A 19,926-nucleotide genomic window follows, 5' to 3' on the forward strand; every position below is an offset into this window, starting at 1 on the left:
CCTCAAAGATGGCAGCACTCAGTCCCCTCAGCCCTGCTGGGGTGCCTGTCTCTGGAGTCTCCCAGTCCCCTCAGCCCCCCAGCCACCCAGGGCCGGCCCGAAGCACAGGCAAGCCTTGGATGGCGATGCCCAAGGCACAGGCAAGCCTCGGATGGTGGCTGCCCAGCCACCCAGGGCCACCCGAGGCTCAGATAACCAGGGCCAACCGAGGCTTGCGCTGCTGGCAGAGACAGCAGCAAAGGTGTGATGGGGGCATCGCCTTCCCCTGAACACCAGGTCATCTCTCGTCCCTGGGGGCTCCCAGACTGTGAGAGGGGGCAGGCCGGGCTGAGGGACCCCCCAATCCAGTGCATGAATTTTCATGCTCCGGGCCTCTAGTTTTTATATAGAGCACAGAATATATGATTTGCCAAACCTAAATTGTAAGAAGCACAAATTATACTAGTGAGAAAAGGGTAGTTCTTGTTATTTTTATTCTTTGGAAACCTGTTCTCTTTCATCAAGTACACAGACATCAATGCCTTTGTCTTCATTCATCATGGTCATGGCATAGCTTTGTGTGATGATGGACATTTGTGACCTTTTGTTTTCAACAAGGTATATCTAAGGCTGGCAGGGAGTGCAAGGCCAGCAACCAGGTGTCTGGAACAGCTTTTGCCTTGCTTATCTAAATACTGAAATATGTACTATAATGTATTGGATGCATTTCCCAAAAGTACCTTAGTGAAATATATATAAAATCACATACTCCTTAACAAGATATTTGAGACTTTTATCTCCTTTATGAGTCACATGAGGTTTATAAATTTAGGAATATTGTCAAAGAATACAAACCTAGCAAGAAAAAAAGTTAGCATATATTTTTTATTTTTATTGATTTTTTTACAGAGGAAGGGAGAGGGATAGAGAGTTAGAAACATTGATGAGAGAGAAACATCTACCAGCTGCCTCCTGCACACCTCCTACTGGGGATGTGCCCACAACCAAGGTACATGCCCTTGACTGGAATCAAACCTGGGACCTTTCAGTCCGCAGGCCAACACTCTATCCACTGAGCCAAACCAGTTAGGGCAAAAGTTAGCATCTCTTATAATGAAGCCATTCCTACTGAGAGTATGATCTTTTTTTAAATATTAATTTTAGAGAGAGCTCTGGCTGGTGTGGGTCAATGGTTAGAGTGTTAGCCTGAAGACTGGATGTTTGCAGGTTCAATTCCTGGTCGAGGGCACATGCCTTGGCTGTGCCTTACATCCCTGTCCCCAGTTGGAGCAAGTGCAGGAGGTTTCTAATCGGTATCTCACATTGATGTTTCTCTTGGGCACTTTAACCTCCAATCTGTTTGAAAATCAGAGATAAAAATATCCTTGGGTGGGGAAAAGAACAAAATTAGAAAATGAGAGAGTAAGAGAGAAAAACGAGTGAGTTATTCCACTTATTTATGCATTCATTGGTTGATTCTTGTGTGTGCCCTGACCCAGGACTGAACCTGCAACCTTGGCTTTTGCGGATGACATTCTAATCAGCTGACCTATCTGGCCAGGGCATTAGTATGATCTTGATGTTAATTTTCAACATCCTGCTCAGGCCAGGCAGTTTAAATGGAAAACCTACCCAATTTAGCACAAGAAGAGAAGTTATGAAATATGGGGTAAAAAGTGATCACTTTTATTTCATTCAAGAGCCAAGGAAATGCAGACTTGGCCCCTATTCAAGTCACTCTAGGCTGTGATATATAGGTGTGAAATAAAAAAGTTCTTGGACTCTTGGTGATTATGTTTTTGTGGGAAAAGAGTGATGGTTCAATGAGAAAGCTTTGGTTTCTAACAAAATTAAGGTAAGGAAACATGGACAAGCGAGATAATAGGGAACTGTGGAGGATGATATATCTTCATTACGGGGGATGTGGGCCTCAGTGAATGGGGAAGTCATCATTGATCATCTTTTCTTCCACCTAAAACATCTTAAATAGTTTTGGATCTGCTTGAATGTGGACTTAAACAATGGACAACATTACCCAAAATTCTGTCTTCCTGGGATTGACAGCAATGGTTTTCCAGAAAGGTATGGGCAGGGTTGTAAGTTTCTGAGCATGTGCTCTTTGATTAAGAATATGGACATGGCTATGTGACATGAGAGACTTCTCACTGCTTTAGGACATAATACTTTTTGGTACTGATTTTTTATTTAATAGCAATGGAAATAATTTGAAATTTTCTTTGGAACAGCATATCATTTTGCTGCTATTCAAACTGAGTGAGCAATTTGTATACCTTACAAAACCTTTGAGTTTCTTTATGTTGAAGAAAGTTCTGGTCATCTGCACAGTTGTAGCCCATCATGGGTTTTCTGTGAGTAGATTGATTCCTGTGCAAGTCCAAGGTGGGTTCCTGGTTAACATGGCAGAAAGCTATTGCCATTTAGAGGACAATGATCTAAGGAAAAATTGAGGTGAACTGCAGACAGACTATCAGCAAAGCAGGTAGTTTTGATATCGTGAAACTGGGACCTTTTGCTTGCCTTTGATAAGAGGAGTAGCTGGAAGTGTTTTGTATCTGGGGAAGACACCAAGCCTTCCATGCTCATTTTTTGCTGTTTGAAGGGATCATTTCCATATGTTTACATTCCATGGGGTGAAAAGTGATGGCTTCTATTTCATTGAAGAGCCATGGACATCCAGACTTGGACCCTTTGCTTTTTTCAATGCTAATTTATGTTTTCTTAGTGTGTAGAGCTGATGAGATTTTATAATTCCTGTTATGTCATGTGATCCCTTGCCTCCTCATTGCTCTCATCATGTAAATGAAGAACGTTAAGCAGAAATCTTACCCAAATTTACATAACTCATAATAAAGGAATCTCTCCATTTTAAAGTCATAATGTTTGCTCCTCTACTGTGGAATGTTAAAAACTTTAACCTCAGAAGAACCTGCTATGCTTGTATAATTACGTACTGTTACAAATGTGTCACAATTTTTAACAGGACTAAAAATTCAAAATGGTAATTCACTTCGATGACATTCTGGAAAAGGTAAAGGTAGAAGAACAGACCTGTGTATAAATGTAGAGTCAGCAGAGAGGCAAATTGTATTCCTTTGGGTTGATGGAGTGTCTTCTGTCTTGATGGTGGGGTAACTGCATCTGTGGAAACTCATAACCACTCTTGAAACAGTATGTATAAATACTAAAAACAATATAAAACAACATTCCCTGGCCAGTGTAGTTCAGTGGATAGAGTGTTGGCCTGGAGACTGAAGGGTTCCGGGTTCCATTAGTGGAGTTTAACTACTGGGTATGGTCCAAGAAAGAGCAAGAGAGCCCTACAAATACCACTGTCCCTTGACGTTTTGGCGTGTGTGGAGGAAATAGACGTACTAAAGTAATCCAGGCAGCCACTGAACAAATGATTAAGCAAATAATAAAAATCTCCAGAAGACAGGTGACCAGTACTCAGAATCACTACATTTTATATTTCCTAAAATGTCCACCTTGTAACAAAAATATAAGCCATGAAATGTTATAGGAAAGTAGGAACCATATTCTGAGAGAAAAACAGCAATTGAAAAATGACCAAACTCTCATTAGGACCCACCAGTTAAATTAACAGGTGATGTGTATAAATTCAAAAGGGCTATGTAGTAAATCTGAGAAGCTAAGTGACTGAATGTAAGCTCACGTGATCTGATCATAAATTTCTAACTGGGCATGTCATAGAGCAAGTCACACCTCAGGCCTATATCTTCCTTAGTAAAAGGTTTATCTTTGCCTTAAGAAAGCGCTGTCCCATATTCTTACATGTCTGGTTTAACACACTTTAATCCTATATAATAAAGAGCTAATATGCAAATGGTTGTCATGCCAGAACTGCTCAGACACAACACTGGGGACAGGAATGGGGACCAGCCAGGCTATGGCCCAGGAGAGGGACAACCCACCTGCCCCACAGTCCTGGACACCAGCGGCTGTGCCTGCACCTGTGGCCCAGGGTAGGGACAGGCAGCCCACTTTGCGGTCCTGGGTGCCAGCGCCTGAGCCTGCAGCCTGGGAGAGGGACAAGCCGCTCGCCCTGTTGTCCTGGGCACCTGTGGCTATGGCCCAGGTGAAGCCACCCGCTCATGGTCCCCTGTGGCTGTGGCCGGCCTGTGTCCTGGGTGCCTGAAGCTGGCCCAAGGGAGGGAAGCCCAGGTCCTGGGTGCCTGCGACCCGCCGGAGGAGGAAATCCTCAGTCCCAGGTGCGGGTTGAGGCAGAGGCAATTAGGGGTGATCAGGCTAGCTGGGGAACAGTTGGTGGTGATCAGGACAGTAGGGGAGCAGTTAGGGGCAATCAGGCAGGCAGGTACAGGTGGTTGGGGTGATTAGGCAGGCAGGCAGAGGTGTTGGGGTGATCAGGCAGGCAGGCAGGTGAGGGTTTGGAGCCAGTGGTCCTGGATTGCAAGAGGCAGTTGGACAGCCCCCAACGGGTCCGGGATTGGAAAGGGTGCAGGCTGGGCTGAGGGACACCCCCCACTGTGCACGGATTTTGTGCACCAGGCCTCTCATATATATATTCATTTATTGATTTCAGAAAGGGAGAGACAGAAATATCAATGATGAAATAGAATCATTGATCAGCTGCCTTCTTCAAGCCCCCCACTGGGGATCGAGCCCACAACCTGGCATGTGCCCTTGACTGGAATCGAACCCGGGACCCTTCAGTTCGAAGGCCAGCGCTCTATCCACTGAGCCAGACCTGCCAGGGCATGAAAATGCTTTAATACAGCTTTGAGATTGTGGAATAATCCTCTTTTCCAGAACCCTCAGAATGAGCACATGATTCTGTTGGCTGTATACCATCCCTATTCACTATAAATGTTAACTTTTAAATCAATGAGAGATCTCACCTTGTTTTTTCCCACCTCCTTAACCTTCTACCAGCAATGGATTTCATGTAATCTTTATGTTCCCTTTTATTCAAAATGCATAAAAAGAAACAACTGCAAAGCTGCCAATCTCTGGACCATTTCTCACTCCATTGGGAACTTATTTCCAGGCATGTCTTCAATTTGCCTCAAATAAACTTTTTTTCCTTTCTTCCAAAAATACTTTATTGTTATTTTAATATTCCAGAGAATATGCTTATTGGTTTTTTGTTTTGTTAATCCATTTTTTTCCCATTGTTTTTTAGAGTGGAAGGGAGAGAGGCAGAAACATCAATGTGAGTGAGAGACACATTGATTGGTTGCCTCCTGCACAGGGATCCAACCTGCAACCCATGTATACTCCCATGACTGAGAATTGAACCCGAGCGCCTTCAGAGCACGGGACAAAGCTCTATCCACTGATCCACACCTGTCTGTGCTGTTGATTTTTGAGAGAGAGAGGGAGAGGGGGAACATAGATGTGAGAGAGAAACCGATCTGTTGCCTCTGGGATGTGCCCAGATCTGCAATGGAACCCCCAACCTAGCTATGTGCCCTGACCAGGAATTGAATCTACAACCTTTTTGATGTATAGGATGATGTTGCAATCAATTGAGCCTTCTGGCCAGGCCATAAATATTTTAATAAAAATTGGCCATTTCTAATAAACACTGCATACCCATCAATAAAAGAGCATAATTAACAAAATAAAAAATTTGCCATATGGCTATGACTTTAAAAGAAAACAACTGGCAGACACTCAAGCACATCAATAAACTCCAATATTAGAATCACACTCCTTATGGATTCTGAATTGACACTGAAATAAAACTTAACACAAATGCTAAACTGTTTAGGTCAAAGGACTTCTATAGAAACATCTGTCCTCAAAGGCATTCCAGTTTGAGACTCAATTTCAGAATAAGGCATAACAAACAGGCAGAAGATATACAAGGTGAAAGGGTATTCTAAAATTCCCAACATCCTCTGAACCTGAGAAAAATAAATCTAGACTTTTTAAATTATTTTTTCTTTAAATAATTGCCAATGCTAAAATCAAAGATGAATGAAAGGCACAACAGTTTTGCTCCTGTTTTGTGGTGTGTGTTCTTTGTTCTTTGATTTTGCACTTTTTGGTTGTTTTACAAATGCAAATTAAACATGAAAAGCACTATACTTCAAAAAAACCAAAACAACTCAAGAAAAGCTTATCCAGTTGCATTATAAACATGTAACACCTCTCAGAACTTAAATTTCAATAGTAAAAACAGTCAGTTTTAGATTGTATTGTGATCACATTTCAGAAGAAAAAACTCCAACACCTTTTATTCAGTTTTTAATCATGCAAGCAAAAATTAAAGTTGTCAGTTTTTCCAATGGCAGTTTCTGCACACCAGAAGTTAGTCATGACTCCAAAGAAGAAACAATTTGGGGTTTTCCTCTCTTCAAAATGTTTATTAAATTTTGTATTTCTCAAAGTCATTTGAAACATAGAATATAATTAATACCAAGAAACCAAGATGGCAGCATAGGTAAACACCTAAACTGCTGCCTCGCACAACAATTTCAAAACTACAACTAAAAGACAAAACGGACATCATCCAGAACCACAGGAAGGCTGGCTGAGTGGAAATTCTACAACTAGAAGGAAAGAGAAAAGCACACTGAGACTCAGAGGAACTGTGGAAGGCAGAGGTACAGAGGTGCGCTCACGGAGAGGGTGGGCAACGGAGTATGCGGCTGGCTTTCTCAACCAGGAGGGAGACAAAAGCTCCCAACTACGCTGAACTCCAGTTCCAGGCAAGGCTCTGGGGACCCAGACAGATTCGGAGAGAAACTGGACTGTCTGGCAGCGGGCGAAACTCAAGGGCAGCTTTCTCTCAGAGGTACTTGCAGCAATTACCACAGGACACTGAGACCCAGGGGCCTCATAGGGCAGGGCTGATGGGAAACCAATGCTGTCTGCTCTGCCCTGAGACTCCACCCCATCCAAGTTGAGCACAGAGGCTTTTGCAAGTCTTGTCTCATAAGGGTGTCGCCAGCACAGAAGTTCTCCCAGCGCAGACACAGCTGATCCTCACAGCCAATTGGCCTGGAGGTCAATTCCTCCCAGTGATACCAACAACAATCAAGGCTTAACTTACAACAAGACTGTGCAAACAGCCCACAAAGGGGTGCACCAAGAGTGTGCACCTCAGATAACTGGAGAGGCTGAGCCACTGGGCCCTATAGGACACCTAGCACACAAAGCCACTCTATCAACTCAGGGAAGCAGCCAAAATGCAGAGACAAAGAAACAGATCACAAATGAAAGAAATGGAGGAAAGCAAACGACTGGATATAGAGTTCAAAACCATGGTTATAAGGTTTTTCAAGAATTTTCTAGAAAAGGCCAATCAATTTAGCGAGACCCTCGAGGATATGTAAAAAGACCAACTAGAAATTAAGCATACACTGACTAAAATAAAAAATAATATACAGAGATCTAACAGCAGACTAGAGGATCACAAGAATCAAGTCAAAGATTTGAAATACAAAGAAGCAAAAAACACTCAACTGGAAAAGCAAAAAGAAAAAAGAATCCAAAAATATGAAGATAGTGTAAGGAGCCTTTGGGACAACTTCAAGCGTACCAACATCCGAATTATGGGGGTGCCAGAAGAAGAGAGAGAGCAAGATACTGAAAACCTATTTGAAGAAATAATGACAGAAAACTTCCCCCACCTGGTGAAAGAAATAGACTTACAAGTCCAGGAAGCACAGAGAACCCCAAACAAAAGGAATCCAAAGAGGACCACACCAAGACACATCATAATTAAAATGCCAAGAGCAAAAGACAAAGAGAGAATATTAAAAGCAGCAAGAGAAAAACAGTTAATTACCTACAAGGGAGCACCCATAGGATTGTCAGCTAATTTCTCAACAGAAACTATGCAGGCCAGATGGGAGTGGCAAGAAATATTCAAAATGATGAACAGCAAGAACCTACAACCAAGGTTACTCTACCCAGCAAAGCTATCATTCAGAATTGAAGGGCAGATAAAGAGCTTCACAGATAAGAAAAAGCTAAAGGAGTTCATCACCACCAAACCAGTATTATATGAAATGCTGAAAGGTATTCTTTAAGAAGAGGAAGAAGAAGAAAAAGGTAAAGATAAAAATTATGAACAACAAATACATGTCTATCAACAAGTGAATCTAAAAATCAAGTGAATAGCCCTAACCGGTTTGGCTCAGTGGATAGAGCGTCGGCCTGCGGACTGAAGGGTCCCGGGTTCGATTCCGGTCAAGGGCATGTACCTTGGTTGCGGGCACATCCCCAGTAGGGGGTGTGCAGGAGGCAGCTGATCGATGTCTCTCTCTCATCGATGTTTCAAACTCTCTATCCCTCTCCCTTCCTCTCTGTAAAAAAATCACAAAATATATTTAAAAAAATAAAAATCAAGTGAATAAAAAATCTGATGAACAGAATAAACTGGTGAATATAATAGAATCAGGGGCATAGAAAGGGAGTGGGCTGACAATTCTTGGGGGGAAGGGGGTGTGGGGGGTGTGGGAAGAGACTGGACAAAAAGCGTACACCTATGGATGAGGACAGTGGTGGGGAGGTAAGGGCAGAGGGTGGGGTGGGAACCGCGTGGAGAGGAGCTATGGGGGGAAAAAAGAGGAACAATTGTAATAATCTGAACAATAAAGATTTATTAAATTTTAAAAAAAAGAAAATAATTAATACCCCAATGAATGAAACATTCCAAATGTCAGTAATAAGCAAGACACTTTCCTTTGGGGAAATGGCTGCTTAAAAAGAAAAAAATCAGTCTGCATGTGCAAAGTAGAGCAAGAACATTGAGTCCTTTGTTTTCTTCTAAAATTTCATTCCACCAAATTGGAAGTGAAGGACTAAAAAGTGAGGCAAGGAGAGGATGGGGGAGAAAATATACCATTAACACAAAAAATAAAATTGTGAAAACTTAAAGCACTTTATAGGGGGTCACGTTCATACTGTAAGATATCAAAGGGTGGTTGAAGAAATTTCACTATTCTGCAAGAGCGGCGGTTTGTACTGCTGCGTGAAGTACTCAAGGTAATGGAAAGCGAGGATCTGAGACCAAGATTACTATATTTAGCAAGGCTATCATTCAAAATAGACGGTCAAATAAAGAGCTTCCCAGACAAAAAAAGGCTAAAGGAGTTCATCACCACCAAGCCAGCATTATAAGAAATGCTAAAGTGATTGCTGAGAAGAAATAGAGTAACCTAGGCATACAGAATTAATTAAAATGGCTATAAATAAGTGCCTCTCAATAATAACCCTAAATGTAAACAGATTAAATGCTCCAATCAAAGGTGTAGGGTAGCTGAATGGATAAAAAACATGACCCAACTATATGCTGTCTACAGCAGTCACCAGCCGGTGGTCCGTGAAGTCCAAAAGGTTGGCAACTGCTGGTTTAAGGAAACCTTTGGAGCAGCATTCGCCAACTGGTGGTCCACGGACCACTGGTGGTCCGTGAGGTCCGAAAGGTTGGTGACCGCTGGACTCTACAAGAGACCTACCTCAAAACAGAAGACACACACAGGATGAAAGTGAAGGGATGGAAAAAAATTTTTCATGCAAATGGAAAAGAAAAAGCTGGAGTAGCAATACTCATATCCGACTAAATAGACTTTAAGAGCATCATGCTAAATGAAATAACCAGTTGGAGGAAGATAAATATCACATGATCTCACTCATTTGTGGAATATAATGAACATAAAGTGATGAACAAAAATAGAGTCAGAGGGGGGAAAACATACTAGAATATAATAGAAGTAATCCTGTTATTTGCAGATTTTTAATATTTCCTACAACTTTTGTGATATACTATGTTAGTACAGTTTTGGTAATATTATACTTAAAATCCCTTTGTTCTTGAAATATTTCAATGTTGTTTGCATGTAATATTATATGTAAGATCATTTTCTTGAATAATTGGTGTTTATTGCATGTAACATTGTCATATTTAAAATCGTTAAAAAAATAAGTCAATTATCTATTTAGTAACATAAATGTATTGAAAACAGATCCAATACAATTGATTCATTCATTTAACAATCTTTATTAACTGGGACTAGAGACACAGTAGTAAATATGACTGTGGCTTGCTTTCTGGTGTATGTGGGGAAGTCACAGCCAAATAATAAACAAGTTAACAAATAAGTAAAAACTCATTACAGAATAGTGCTTTGAAGAAGTCATGTGAAAAAGTCAGTAATCAGTCTTTCCAGTCCAATCCTATTTTTAGAATCAGATTTATTTTGAGCAATAAATTAGTTATTTAAACAAAAACAAAAACCCCACAGCCTGGGGTTGTGCCCTGACTGGGAATCGAACCTGCAACCTTTGCAGGGGTCCTCAAACTATGGCCCACGGGCCACATGCAGCCCGCCGAGGACATTTATCCGGCCCGCCAGGTGCCGCTGCCTGTCCTGCTTAGCAGCCCACTCGTCCAGGCCCGCAGTGTGCATAGGAATTTGTTCATAGTTTTGTTTTTTTTTTAAACTATAGTCTGGCCCTCCAACGGTCTGAGGGACAGTGAACTGGCCCCCTGTTTAAAAAGTTTGAGGATCCCTGGTGTACAGGATAATGTTCCAACCAACTAAGTCACACTGGCAAGGGCACAGGTGCTCACACTTTGTTAAAAATGCATGCAAGTGTTAAGAGTAGTGTTGGAGCCCTGCCGGTGTGGCTCAGTGGTTGAGCGTAGTCCCCGTGCACCAGGAGGTCATCAGTTCAATTCCCAATCAGAGCACATGCCAGGGTTGCAGACTTGATCCCCAGTAGGGGGCATGCAGGAGGCAGCCGATGGATGTTTCTCTGTCATTGATGTTTCTATCTCTCCCTCCCCCCTCCCTTCCTCTCTAACAATAAATAAAAGCATTTTTTTTAAAAGTAGTTGGAGAAATAGTAGCACCAAACTGAGCCTTTTTTCAGAAAGATTGAAAGAAAACTGAAAAAATAATAAACTTCATTATCTAATTAAAAAAATAAATAAAAAATAATCAACCAATGAGTGCATAAGTAAGTGGAACAACAAATCAATGTTTATCTCTCTCAAAAGCAATAAAAGTTTCTAAAAAGATACGCTTTTAGAAGGGTTTGAAGATTGGATCATTCCCATTACAGAAACATAGGACAAGATACGGAATGCACAGTGTTTGCTGAAAACCATGCAAAGCAGTGTTCTGGAAAGTTTTTCTAAAACTAGTGAAAAACTAAAGGAGTCCTGCATTTTTCTTAATCTGCTTCTGTTTAATAAGGCAACAATCCTCTGCTTCGTAGGTGTTCTGCATTTGAAGGCTAGTGAAATCTTTGCTGTTCATCAGATGTCATGTTTTAGTTCCTTCCAAACAGGGTGAGGGGCGTGCTAAAACTAACATTAAAATTTTGAAACAGCAGCAGAATGAGTGAATTTTAGTTTTTGTTCATTGTTGGTGGTTAAGAAGGAAAATCTGCCCTAACTGGTTTGGCTCAGTGAATAGAGCAGCGGACTGAAAGGTCCCAGGTTTGATTCCGGTCAAGGGCATGTACCTTGGTTGTGGGCACATCCCCAGTAGGGGTTGTGCAGGTGTGCAGGAGGCGGCTGATCAATGTTTCTATCCCTCTCCCTCCCTCTCTGTAAAAAAATCAATAAAATACATTTTTTTAAAAAAGAAGGAAAATCCTCCCCACCCCCTGTAATTGTTGTGAACACTTTGTTTTGTGGTGAGTGATTCATTTGGGGGTGGGGGGTACAGGGAGTAAAAGTAGCAGTCGTCTGTATGTCCCTGGCATCTATTCAGAGCCCTGTTAAAATGTAATGCTCTTTGCCCACCATGACCTGCTTTTAGCTAATTTCAGACCATCCTATGTGGTTACATTAGGTCTCTGTGTTTGTAATTCTAATATAGCTTCTAAAGAGGGGCACAGGTGTGGGTATGCCTCCTGGTATTGGCAGCGCTCTTTCCCTCTTTTATAGGACACACTAGTGGCCCGGTGCACGAAATTCGTGCACATTAAAAGGGGATTAATTAGAGGAAATAATTTAATATTGCTATTTGCCCTTTCTCTATAATAGAAGTGTGAGAGATGAAAGAAAATTAGTAAAATGTATATGAAAACCTTCCTCCTGTCAGAGTCTGGGGTGCACCACAGGACCCAGAGTCAAGTCCCCGCCCACCCACATGCGCCTCAAAATCGCGTGAGACCCAGACCCGGCCGCCCTCCCCACCCCTCATTGGCCTAGATCCAGACCTGGCCAGTCCCACCCTTGTAAAGCCCCACCGGGCAGGGGACGTAGCCTCAGGTCCCCTGGCCTGGCGCCAGGATGGGGGGCACAACCTCAGGCCCCCCAGCCCAGACTGGGGCAAGGGGCATGCCTTGAGGTTCCCTGTCAAGCCTCACCAGGTGGGGGACACGGCCTGAGATCCCCTGTCAAGCCTTGCTGGGTGGGGGACATGGCCTGAGGTCCCCTGTCAAGCCCCGCCAGGCGGGGGGGGGGGGGCGCAGCCTCAGGTCCCCCAGCCCAGCACCAGGAGGGGGGCACAGCCTCAGGTCCTTCAAGCCCCACCGGCAGGGGGGTGCAGCCTCAGGTCCCCCGTCAAGCCCCACTGGGGGGGGCGTGGCCTGAGTTTCCCCAACCCAGCATTGGGGGTGCACCTTGAGGTCCCCTGTCAAGCCCCGCCAGGCAGGGGGGTGCAGCCTCAGATCCCCTGGCCTGGTGCTGGGGCAGAGGGTGCGGCCTGAGGTTCCCTGGCCTAGTGCCAGGGTGGGAGGCACGGCCTGAAGTCCTCTGTCAAGCCCCACCTGGTGGGGTCACGGCCTGAGGTCCCCTGGCCTGGTGCTGGGGTGGGGGGGAGCAGCCTGAGGTCCTCTAGCCCAGCACCAGGATGGGAAGTGCACCTTGAGGTCCCCCGTCAAGCCCTGCTAGGTGGGGGGACATGGCCTGAGGTCCCCTGTCAAGCCCCACGGGGGTGGGGGAGGACATAGCCTCAGGTCCCTGCTGATTGCTCATTAAGGCTCCTTATGGGAACTTGGCCTCAGCTGTAGGTGCAGCCATCTTTGTGATGGAGTGATGGTCAATTAGCATATTCCCTCTTTATTAGATAGGATTCTGAGGTTAGATTCATTGCTGGCTGATTGCTGTATTGTAATACTAATGCCCTGAGGGTCAACCCTTGCTCCACCATTAATCCAAGAAAATTCTGGATCCTTTGTAGAAATTCTTTCTGAAGTCACTGTTTGGTATTTGTCCTGACCCTTGGAAACCTACTCTCCTAAGTCAAATTCCAGGCTCTATCCAAAACCTAGTCAGCCTATAGTCCTGGCTGTATCTTCATCAAATAACAAAACTACTCTTAATTGCCATTCACCTCATTCTTATTTTCTTGATTCAGTCCTTTCACTTGAACTTTTTATGATCTTTTTCTAGCCAACTCAATTCCTTTGGGAAGGTATTGAGAGCTCTATGTTTTATGGCCGTCTTCTCTCCCGTATTCAAGCAAAACACCTCTCAGGACTCTGGAGCGGCAGTGGGGACAATAAGAAGCCTCTCTCTGGGTGACAATCCCATTTTTGGAGCTGATTGCTCAGTGAGGGGAGAGGTGGTCCCCTTGACAGTCTCCCGGGGCATCTCATGGTTGGCTCATGTTACAGCCACCTCATGAGCTGGGGAAAAGGGTGATGGGTGCCCGAGAATTCCCAGCAAAGCATGGCCTTGGCAGAGCCTCTATCGTGAGAAGGGGCTGGGTGGTAGGAGGGCGTTCCCACTTTTCACATGAACCCAGAGACTTAAATTCAGCAATAGGTGGATAAGGGCAGGATGGGTGATGGGAAATCCTGCTTTTCCTAGGAAAAGGCCTAGTTCTGGCAACTTGGGGAGAGAGTAAGTTGTATACTGCTTCCGGTCGGAGCACTCTGGAGGGGAATGTCCACTTGCTGAGTTCAGAGGCAGGGGGGAGGGGGAGTGAGGGGGCGGGAATGAGCATGATTCAAATACCACGGACTCTTCCCTTTCTCACAGAAAATCCACTAATTTTTTTCAGTAGATACTCCTCATTTGCTGTTTGCCTTTAGGACAATTTCCAGAGGTTTCAATGGTTGTTTTAAAAACAGTTTTCACAGATGCACAGGGGAGTGGGTCTGTGGAAGTCCTTGGGTTATCATACCACCTAGATGCATTTAACATACTCCCCATATCAGAAGGTGCTCTCCAGATTGGCATGCTGTACAATGGAGCCACAGGAGGGAGTATCACCTGTCATTTTATAGGTAAACTAGAGGCCCGGTGCATGAAAATTCATGCACTGCAGGGGGTGTCCCTCAGCCCAGCCTGCACCCTCTCCAATCTGGGACCCCTTGAAGGATGTCCTACTGCTGGTTTACAGGGATCGGGCCTAAACCGGCAGTCAGACATCCCTCTCGCAATCTGGGACTGCTGGCTCCTAACCGCTCACCTGCCTGCCTGCCTGCCTGTCTGATTGCCCCTAACCACTCTGCCTGCTGGCCTGCTCGCCCCCAACTGCCCCCTGCTGCCAGTGTGCTCGCCCCCAACTGCCTCCCCTGCCAGTGTGCTCGCCCCCAATTGTCCCCCTGCTGGCCTGCTCACTCCAAACTGTCCCCCCCCCCTGCTGTCCTGATCACCTCCAACTGACCCCCACTGACGGCCTTCTTGCCCCCAACTGGCCCCCCTGTTGGTCTGCTTACCCCCAACAGCCCCGCCCCCCACCAGCCTGATCACCCACAACTGCCCTCCCCTCTTGGCCTCTAACCACCTCTACCTCGGCCCTGCCACCATGGCTTTGTTCAGAAGAACATCCGGAAGGTCTTCTGGAAGGTCTCCCAGTCTAATTAGCATATTACCCTTTTATTATTATAGACTAGTGGCCCAGTGCACGAAATTCATGCACATTAAAAGGGGGACCCAGAGTCATTCCCCACCCACCCACATGTGCCTCAAAATCGCATGAGACCCAGACCTGGCTGCCCCCCCCCCATTGGGCTAGATCCAGACCTGGCCAGTCCCACCCTCATCAAGCCCCACTGGCAGGGGGGGCGCAGCGTCAGGTCCCCTGTCAAGCCCCACTGGGCGGGGGGCGTGGCCTGAGTTCCCTTGACCCAGCACTGGGGGCGCAGCCTCAGGTCCCCCGTCAAGCCCTGCTGGGTGGGGAGCACGGCCTGAGGTCCCCTGTCAAGCCCCCCAGGCAGGGGGGCACAACCTCAGGTCCCCTGGCCCAGTGCCAGGGTGGGGGGGCGTGGCCTGAAGTCCTCTGTCAAGCCCCACCTGGTGGGGGCACGGCCTGAGGTCCCCTGGCCTGGTGCTGGGGCGGGGGATCAGCCTGAGGTCCCCTAGCCCAGCACCAGGACAGGAAGCGCACCTTGAGGTCCCCCATCAAGCTCCACCAGGCAGGGGGCGTGGCCTTGGGTCCCCTGGCCTAGCACTGGGGCGGGGGGCAAGGCCTGAGGCCCCCTGTCAAGGGGGAGGGTGTAGCCTCAGGTCCCTGCTGATTGCTCATTAAGACTCCTTAAGGGAACTTGGCCTCAGCTATGGGTGCAGCCATCTTTGTGACAGAGTGATGGTCAATTAGCATATTCCCTCTTTATTATATAGGATAGGCCAGCTGGTTTGCCCTGAAGGGTGTCCCAAATCAGGGTGGGGGCTCCCTTGGGGCGTGGAGCGGCCTGGGCGAGGGTCCTGTGGTGATTTGCAGGCTGGCCATGCCCCCATGAGGTGAGGGTCCCCACTGGGGTGCCTGGCCAGCCTGGGTGAGGGGCTGATGGCTATTTGCAGGCTGGCCACACCCCCTTCAGGGTGGAGGTCCCTGCTGGGGTGCCTGGCCAGCCTGAGTGAGGAGCTGAGGGCTGTTTGCAGGCTGGCCACGGCCCCCAGCGACCCAAGCTCCCAGCCCCTCCTTTTTTTCTTTTCTTTTTTTCAGCACCTCCTTGAGTGGAGGCCAGGCCGGCTGGAAGCAGGTATATGGGATTTATTTATCTTCTATAATTGAAACTTTGTAGCCTTGAGCGGAGGCCAGGGCCAGCCAGGGCAGGCGGGAAGCTTGGCTTCCTCCATCACCAGGGGCAACCCAAGCCTCCTGCTCGCTCCAGCTCCGTGGCCGCCGCCATCTTGGTTGGGTTAATTTGCATACTCGCTTCTGATTGGCTGGTAGGTATGGTTTGTGGGTGTAGTGGAGGTATAGTCAATTTGCATGTTTCTCTTTTATTAGATAGGACTAGAGGCCCAGTGCATGAAAATTCATGCACTGGAGGGGGGTCCCTCAGCCCGGCCTGCTCCCTTTCACAGTCCGGGAACCCTCAGGGGCAGGAGGTGACCCAGTGATCAGGGGGAGACAATGCCTCCGTCACACCTCTGCTGTTGCCACTGGGAGTCCCCAAGTCCTTTCATCCCAGCTTGGGGGGCAGCAGCCCAAGCCTCAGCCAGCCCTGGTTACCTGAGCCTCGGGTGGCCCTGGGCAGCTGGGCAGCCACCATCTGAGGGTTGCCTGCGCCTCGGGCCCACCCTGGACAGTTGAGGGGCTGAGGGCAGGTCCGGCCGCACCATGCACCTGCCGCCCCCTCAGCTGGGCTGAAAGGACTGGGGGACCCCGGCAGGGCTGAGGGGACTGGGTGCCGCGATCTTGTGGCTGTGGACGCCACCATCTTTGATGGTGTGATTGTCAATTAGCATATTCCCTCTTTATTAGATAGGATACATTGAGAAAATTCATTAAGGTTTGTGAAAAGGTAATGCACACTTCACAGAATTGTTGTTCAGTGGATGAACGCATACAGATGTGGCTTTCCATTAAAAATAAATTAGGCATTTGATTATTAACAGCATGTGAAAACTTTTGTTTTATATTATTTTTAGTATTTAAACATACAGTTCCAAGAGTAACTATGAATTTTCACAAATGCATAGTTACACCAACGTCAAGATGGAAAACACTCCATCAACCCAAAGGAACACAATCACGATGCCTGTTTATACTGTACCCACCTTTAAACCCAGGTCTGTTTGAGTGAAAGGTTCGGGGCAGGGCTGGGGTCGCAGAGAATGGACTCAAGGCTCAGTGTAATCAATATGATATTTATTCAAGGCACCTGGGTGCAGGTGGACTGGTTCCGAAAAATAAATCAGTGGTGAATGGGGAGGGAGCAGGCTTTTTATGTGCCCAGGGAGAGCTACAGACAGGACTTCGGCTTGTCACACGTATCAGGACCATAGTTTTATGGCCTTGTCCTTTGTCCTTCTGCTGGTGCCAGATGTCCTTCCCCTGGGGGGCTGTGCAAGAATTATGGTCTTCAGGAATTTCTGTAAAATAACCACTCAAAGAAAGCATCTTTGTGCAAGGCTTAGGATTGCAGAATGAGCTTTCTTTTGTTAGCCCCTGCTAAGTTAGCCGTGTTTCTTGATTAACCCTTTCACCTAGATCCTTACCTTTTCCAGAATATCATAGAAGTGTTGCCTTTTAAGTCCTGTTCAGAAACTTCGACACATTTGTAAAGGTACATAATTATACAAGCCTGGCAGCATTCTTCTGAAGTTCACATTTTTGACATTGCACAGTAGAGGAGCACACATTATAACTTTAAAATGGAGAGATTGCACTATTATATGTAAACTAGAGGCCCGATGCACAAGACTCATGCAAGAATGGGCTTTCCTTCCCCTGGCTGCCAGCACCGCCTTTGCTCTGGCCTGGAGCCGCCTTTCTGTCTTCGCTCTGCCCGGAGCCACCTTTTCGCCTTTCCACACTGCCCAGAGGCCCGGAGCAGCTGGGGTGGTGTGGTATGCCTGCATATTCAAATTAACCCACCATCTTTGTTGGGTTAATTTGCATACTCACTCCTGATTGGCTGGTGGGCGTCACGAAGGTACAGTCAATTTGCATCTTTCTCTTTTATTAGTTTAGATTTGGACAAGATTTCTGCTTCACTTTCTTCATCTGCACAATGGGAGGAATGATGGGGACAGGGAATCATAGGAGATATCAATAACTATAAAATCACATGAGCTCTACACTGTTAAGAAAACATAAATTAGCACTGAAACAAAGAGAAGGGACCAAGTCTGGATTTCCTTTGCTCTTTAATGAAATAAAAGCATCACCTTTCCCCCCATGTTTCATAACATCTCCTGGAAGTGTAAACATGGAAACGATCCCTGAAAACAGCAAAAATGAGCATGGATGGTTTGGTGCCTTCTGCTGAAACAAACAAACAAAAATCTTCCAGCTACTGCTCTTATCAAAGCACAGAAAAGGTCCCAGTTTGATGATATCAAATCTACCTGCTTTGCTGATACTGCCTGTCTGCAGTTCACCTCATTTTTTCCTTAGATCATTGTCCTCTAAATGGTGATAGCTTTCTGCCATGTTAACCAGGAACCCACCTTGAACTTGCACAGGAATCACTCTACTCACAGAAAACCCATGATGGGTACAACTGTGCAGATGACCAGAACTCTTTCTTTTCTTTTCTCTTCTTTTCTTTTATCTTCTCTCTTTTCTTTTCAGTATTTTTTATTGATTTCAGAGGACGGGGAGAGGGATATAGAAACATCAGTGATGATCGGGGGACGAGTGGGGCAGATGGGAGGACCTGGGGAGTGATTGCTGATGGGGATGGGGTTTTTGGAAGTGATGAAAATGTTCTGAAATTGATTATGGTCATGGTTATGTAACTCTGAATGTACTGGAGCCACTGAATTATTCAGGGTGAATGTTATAGTGTGTGAATTATATATCAAGAAAAATGTTTAACAATTAGCATCAATGAGAAGGAACATGCCTCCTAATGTGATATCCTGAGAGGGACACACATCACTTCCATAATATTCTGGCTGGGGGTGCAAAACCTGAATTGATTCATGAGGAAATATCAGAAAAGCCCACATTAAGGGCATTCTACAAAATACCTGGCCTGTATTCTTCAAAAATATCATTGTCATGAAAGATTTAAAAAGACTAAAAACCTGACAACTAAATGCAAAGTATGATCTTGGATTATATCTAGTACTGGAGAAAAAATAAATACAATAAGAACAGTATTGAGATAGTTGACAACATTGGAATATGGACTGTAGATTAGATAAAATATTATACCCACCCGGGCAGCGTGACTTAGTGGTTGAGCATTGACCTATGAACCAGGAGGTCATGGTTCGATTCCCAGTCAGGGTATATGCCTGGATTGTGGGCTTGATCCCCACTGGGGAGTGTTCAGGAGGCAGCAGATTGATGATTCTCTCATCACTGATGTTTCTCTCTCTCCCTCTCCCTTCCTCTCTGAAATCAATAAAAATATATTTTTAAAAATATTACATCCATATCACATTTCCTAAAATTGATATCCATGATATGATTATGTAAGAGAATACCACCCCAGTTCCCTATTATCTCACCTGTCAGTGTTTCCTTGCCTTCAACACCTTTGTTTTGTTAGATATAAAAGCTTTCTCATTTAACCATCTCTCTTTCCCCACAAAAAAACATACGCATTAGGAGTGCAAGAAATGTATTCTTTCATGCCTATATATGCACAGCCTAGAGTGACATGAACAGTTGTGCTAACTTGGGTATGTTTTCCATTTAAACTGTCTGGCTTGTGCAGGATGTTGAAAAATTAACATCACATCATACTTTCAGTCAAGAGATTAAAAATGGCGGTGGAGTAAGTGGATGCTGCATGGACATGCTCCCAGGACCAAACTGAAATGACAACTAAAATACAGAAAAACGTCCTGAATAATCAACAGAGGACTCACTGTAGAGAACCATGATAACTGAGGACCGAAAGTGGAGACTGCATAGAGGCTGGTAGGAGGGGCAGGGGCGCTGGTGGGGCTCCAACATACAGCAACTAAAGTTCTGGAGGGATATCTCAGCTGTGGGGGGTGGTGACTGAGAACTCTGGGATCTAATCGCCAAGCTGGGCCTCCCCAGCAGAGAGCACCACACCTGAGGGGTACCCACATAACATCTGGCTGTGAAAAGCAGCACAGCTGCTGTCGGC

The 19,926-nt window shown here is 45.6% G+C and overlaps 1 protein-coding gene across 2 annotated transcripts in view; it reads left to right on the top strand.

Moving 5' to 3' along the window:
• Positions 1-19,926, top strand: part of LOC308252120 (zinc finger protein 124-like) — a 63,824-nt gene that overhangs the window by 28,393 nt on the left and 15,505 nt on the right. The gene's annotated exons all lie outside the window — the stretch shown is intronic.

The sequence above is a fragment of the Plecotus auritus genome (genome assembly GCF_963455305.1).
Source record: "Plecotus auritus genome assembly, chromosome: 6".
Taxonomy (NCBI): domain Eukaryota; kingdom Metazoa; phylum Chordata; class Mammalia; order Chiroptera; family Vespertilionidae; genus Plecotus; species Plecotus auritus.